At 39.9% G+C, this 5,688-nt stretch overlaps 1 long non-coding RNA gene across 1 annotated transcript; it reads left to right on the forward strand.

The window, feature by feature from the left end:
- Positions 1-409: 409 nt before the first annotated feature.
- On the forward strand, positions 410-2,638 carry LOC125162409 (uncharacterized). The gene is made up of 3 exons (XR_007151033.1): positions 410-712; positions 1,368-1,471; positions 1,675-2,638. It is a non-coding gene; the product is annotated as an uncharacterized LOC125162409 (long non-coding RNA).
- Positions 2,639-5,688: the final 3,050 nt, after the last annotated feature.

Genomic DNA, 5,688 nt, shown 5'->3' on the forward strand with positions numbered 1-5,688 from the left:
ATTCTTTAGCATCAGTTCAAAAAGGGAATACTGGTCTGCATCAAATTTATTTGGTCTGAATGATCACTAGTGCGTTGGAAGATTGGATATTTTCTTTTCAGAATTTTGACAACTGGCTGAATTATAATGGTGTAAAGCTATGTGTGTAAATGGGAGGCTTATTTGTTGCACTTGGTCAGCTTTAATTGTTCTGTATTACATAAAGATAAGTTCACTTAATAAATCTGCAGAGAACAAACAACCCTGATACTCAATTTTTGGAAGTGGGAGTGCTGAGCCAAGAGTAGGAATCATTAATCCTGTAGCTTTGGGATGATTACTAAGCAGTAACCTAGAGATTAGTACAGAAGGCTAAAAGATAGGAGGAGGGGTAGGGGCAAAAATGGGTCTAGGAAACAAGTACAGGAAGTTCAACCTTTAATGGGAAAGGGAGTGCTAGGTATCTAGGTCAGTGCCTTGCACATGCTTGACAGCAGGTACCTTTGTGGTTAGTATACATCTTAACGTGATACATTTTGATGCAGTGTGCTCTTTTTGTTTGCATTTTCAGGTGTCGGGAATGCTAAACTGATGTGACTGACTTGATAAGTACTAGGCTAGGCTTATTCCTAAAATACCTGGCACTACTTGGTGACTAATTGAACACATCAGACACTGAGTACTTTGGACATAGAATCTTTTAGTCCTCTTGCTTACAGAGAGGTGTTGAGAGGTAGGTAATGCATACCCTTGATTGCACCTGATTTCACAGTGGTAGTTTTCCTTTGGACTTGGAGCTAGGCTAAGCATAAAGTGAAAGTGTGGTCCTGCCACCTTGCCATATCCTGTCTTGAGGACGGTGAAAAATCTGAGGGAATTTTGAAATGCCATCACTTTGAGACTTGGTGAAATGGATGGTGGTGTAGGATTGTGATTGTCCTCTTTGTGTAGCCTATCTTGAAGTCTAAAGGAGGATGGTGATTTCCAAGGTACGTGTAAAAGGAAGTGTAAGCTCTAAAACTGACAGGTTGGCAAAGAGTAATCAGAGCGAAGAGTAATAGCAAAGAATCAGATCTGGCTCTTAGCAACTGTTTGGAGACCTTTGGAAGGGAGGGTACAACGTAGTGGATGTATAAGTAATTGTATAGCTGGAAAGACCTGAAGTAAAGGTCAAAGTAACATACCAGGGGCCTGGCTGGTCTTGTAGTGTTTGGAGGGTGGTGAGAACTGGTGACAAACCAAAGACATGGAATGAAGATGCTTAGGTTTCTGGTAAGCGGTAGTATTAAAGCTATTATATCCAGAACGATCTTGAAGGGAGGGTGGCAGGGAAACACCAGCAGGCAGTTTTAAAGCCTGATAGATTTTTTTCCCCCCACACCTTACAGGTTTCCTGTCAACATTCTAGTAAAGATGTCGAAGGACATTTTGTGAGATCCACACAGCAATGTAGTGCTGGTAACCCCATCTCACAGAGGAGGAAATGGGTTCAGTGAGATTGTTAATACCGTTTACTAGTCTATTAGAAGAAAGGAAATGTTTGAATCTTAATGTGTTGTTTCAAAGCCCTTGGTTTTCTTATCAATAAGGCACCTTATTGCTTTTTTAAAAAAAACCTTATGGGAAAATCAGAAAATACAACCCATGATTCTACTCATTGTCGACTTGCTGATAACTTGGCTATTTTCTTTCCAGACCGCATGAGGCAAAGATGCCGGATAGAAGGATAACGGGAACATGTGGAATGCAGTAGCCAATTAATTGTCGGAGCACTCTAGGCTGCTTCTTGAATCTAGTGCTGTTTCTTTTTCTCACAGGCCACTGGCCCAACTTACTTTCCATTTTATTTCATTTTTTGACTTGGTAATATATTCAAGGTGTATATAGTGAGAATGCACCCTAACCCTGACTCAGCTGCCCAGTTACCTCCCCAAAGACAACCATTGTTACCAATTAATATAGCCTGAGCAAATATGGACAGATTTTCTCCATTTCCCTTTTAACACAAAATAGATGCACCTTGTTTTCCCTCGTTTAACATTTTGGAGTTCTTCCATTATACGTAAAAATGGCACTCTTTTTATGTTGCATACTATTTAGTTCCTGGATGTTGCATAATTGACACAGATAACTTGTGTGCCCCTTCAATGTGCCAGGTACTATTAGCCATGGAAAACAGATGAACAAAGTCTTTATCTTCTGGAGCTTAAGTTCTGGAGAGACAAATGAACAAACAGGTGGGTAATAACTGATTCAGACAACAATGAGGCGGGGAGAGAAAGGGGGAATTGGTTGGTATTGGGTAAAGGATGTCTAAGGGAGGCCTCTGATAGTAACGTTTGTGCATGTGAGGGAGTAAGGCACGTCAGCTTGTGGAGATAGAGTGTTCTAGGCAGAGGGCATAGTAAGTGGAGAAACTCTGAAGTGGTTTGTGTTGGGTAAGGATGCCAGCATGGAGTGAACACTGGGAGAGAACAGGAAGAGATGGCATAGGAAGGGAGAGCAGTGTAGGATATAGATTATATAGGACCTGTGTACCTTGGAGAGGACTTGCTGCTTTTCCACTGAGTTTTTCAGCAAAGCAGGAATTAGTTCCCTCTTAGTGGATGTGAGGGTTTCTGATTACAGTAATAATGCTGTAGTGAATTTTACAATACATTGCACATGTGACTGTATGTATTGGATAGACCCTAGAAGCTGAATTGCTGGGTCAAAGGATGTGTGTGTGTGTGTACACGTGTGTATGTATGTGTGTGTATATATATATATATGTGTGTATGTATGTATATATATGTTTTTTGTTTTTTTTTTTAATTTTTAACATTTACTTAACTTTTGAGAGAGAGACAGCACGAGCAGGGGAGGGACAGAGAGAGGAGACATAATCCGAAGCAGACTCCAGACTCCAAGCTGTCAGCACAGAGCCCGATGTGGGGCTTGAGCCCACGAACTGTGAGATCATGACCTGAGCCAAAGTCGGATGCTTAGCCTCTGAGCCACCCAGGTGCTCCTGCATTTATTTATACTTTTGCTAGGTATCGTTAGTCTGTCCTGGTGACAAGGTGAAGGAGTATCTTGTTTCTCTGTACCATTGCCTGCATGGTACACATAGTGTAACCACGTGGTGGAATTTCAAGCTTTTTAATTTTACCAATCTGGTGTTGAAAAATGATGTCTCAGCATAGTTTTTGGTTTTTGTTTTAACTGTGGTAAAATGCATGTTTTTCCCCTATTCTGGAAAGTTTCCATGTATTCAAAAGTCTGGTTTAGGCTCCTTTGCTCTCAACACAGTGAACTTGCCTGTTTACTTCTCTATAGGTGTGCCACCAAAAGGCTAATGGCGACAGCAGGTACTGGGCCTTGTTCTGTTTTCCTCACTGCCTCGTACTTAACACTTAAATATTTGATGAAGGAAAGTTAATGGGTGAATGAAGCAATGAATTATGATCTGTTAAGCCGAGGATATAAAATTGGAACCTCCTCTCTTCTCTGAGACCTATAATCGCCATTTCAATTAAAAGTTCACATTTCCATTTAGCCACATCTAAGACTCCTGTCTGAGTCTGTCTGCGGAGGATCTAGATCCCTAGGCTGCTGTTTACAACGTCCAACTCTACTCTGCAACTCGATTGCAAGGTTTCTTTTCTCCTCATCTGGGTTCTCCTCATCAAGGAGTTCTGCTCAGAAAGGGTGTGGAAAATTTCTGTGCAGAAAGTTCTCTGCAGAGAAGGGTGGAGACTTACCACCCCAAGAACTGGTGAGCTGGGGTGAGTCAGCCTATCCCATGTAAGAAAGGTCACATCGTAAGACCAACAGCAACCATTTCATCTATCAGCTGCCTAAGCTTATATCCTATCCAGCTCTGCAGGTCCCTTGGGTTGTCCTCAGTGACCAAAGCTTGCTTAAAGGTGTCTGGATGTGATCCTATACGAATGCACTGTTAAGTTTTTATTTTGGGATGTAGCAGATCTTCAAGAAATCTGGATTCCAGAAAATGAATTCTTTCAATGCCAAGGCTAAAAAATTCTGGCTGTAAAGCAAATACATATGACAGAGGTAAAGGTAGATGGGCTAGTTTATCTTGGCCATTGTCAGAAGAGCCATCACCAGAGTTCCAGGGCTCTTATAATAAGAACATACTGCTTTCTTTAAAGATGGCTGCACGATACTTTAATGTTTATATTCCTTCAGAGTGCAGGCTATTTATTTAGACTAGGATTCAGAAAATTGTGGCCCACAGGCCAGATCTGGCCCACTGCTTTTTTCATACAGCTAATGAGCTAAGATGGTTTCTACATTTTTGTGTGGTTGAAAAAAATTAAAAGTATAATAACACTTAATGACATGAAGATTATGTGAAATTCAAATTGCAGCATCTGTAAAGAATTATTGGAATGTGGCCAGGCTCATTTGTTTACCTATTGTTTCTTGACTTTGTGTTACAGTGGTAGAGGTGAGTAATTGTGACAGACTGGAAGTCCCAAAAGTTTAAAACATTTACTCTTTGACCATTTACAGAAAATGCCACCCCTGGTTTAGGTATTTATCTTTAGCTCTTCACCACCTTCAATATAATTATTTCTGCAGATCTTGGGTGCCATTACTGGTAGGGTTGCGATGGCCTTACCAAGACATACTTCTGGTCTAGGAAGATTGTTTCTCTGTGACTCATTCTTGAGGAAGTGCTTCATGAAGCTAAGGGGGCAAATTCTAGCTAAACATTTATGTACTTTATAATATTGGTGAAAGCTTTTACTCTAGGGGAGTGTCTCATCCCTAGTTATGCATTAGGATCCCCCAGAAGCCTTCAAAACATTCCAGTGAAATCAAAATTGCTGAGAGTGATGCCTGAGCATCAATGTTGTAACAATATTCTCTGGTGATTCTAACATAGCCAGAATAGAAAACTATTGCTGTAGGGGTTAGTGATGCCCTCTCCTAGTTCACTAGTTACTGGACAGATTGGCCTGGCTTCTTGCTACTATAGTAAGAAAGTTTGCAATACTCATGTGATTCAAAAGAAGGTTCTAATATGTATCATGTTTCTCTTTTCCTTTCTCAAAGCAAATGACCCTATGCTGGAATGGAACCTTTCTATGATGGCAGAAACGGCATTTTAATTTATGTAAATACCAGTAGAGGTCACTATGCTCAGAGAAATATTCATCTAAAAAAAAAAAAAGGTAACATTCTCTTAACTGAAAACATTTCCTGTTTTCAGGAAATTTGAAGCAATATTTACTAGAACTATAGTTTTACCCAACACTAAGGCAACTCCAGGCATGGCCTCTGGTCATAATTACTGCTTCAAAGCATCTACAACTCTTCTAGCTGCATATGTAATGTTTATATTTGTTGTATCTTTCTGATGCGTTGATGCTTTTATTATGAAATACCTTTGTTTCTATGAATATTTCTTGTTTTAAAAGCTATTTTGTCTGATATTAGTAGAGCCACTCCAGCTCTCTATTGATTACTGTTTTGTATCCATGGCGGATCTTTTCCATCTACTTACTTTTAGCCTATTGGTGCATATAGTTTAAGCTCTGTCTTGCTTGTTAAATTCAGTCTGACAGAACTCTGCCTTTTGGGTTATTTAAGCCATCTATAGTTAATAGAATTATTCATATTTTTTTCTGTTTTCTTTTTTTTTTTGTATTTCCTATTTTGTTTCTATGTCTCCTGTCTTTTTCCTCCTCTTCCTCCTGT

Source organism: Prionailurus viverrinus, chromosome A3, assembly GCF_022837055.1.
Source record: "Prionailurus viverrinus isolate Anna chromosome A3, UM_Priviv_1.0, whole genome shotgun sequence".
In the NCBI taxonomy this organism is placed as follows: Eukaryota; Metazoa; Chordata; class Mammalia; order Carnivora; family Felidae; genus Prionailurus; species Prionailurus viverrinus.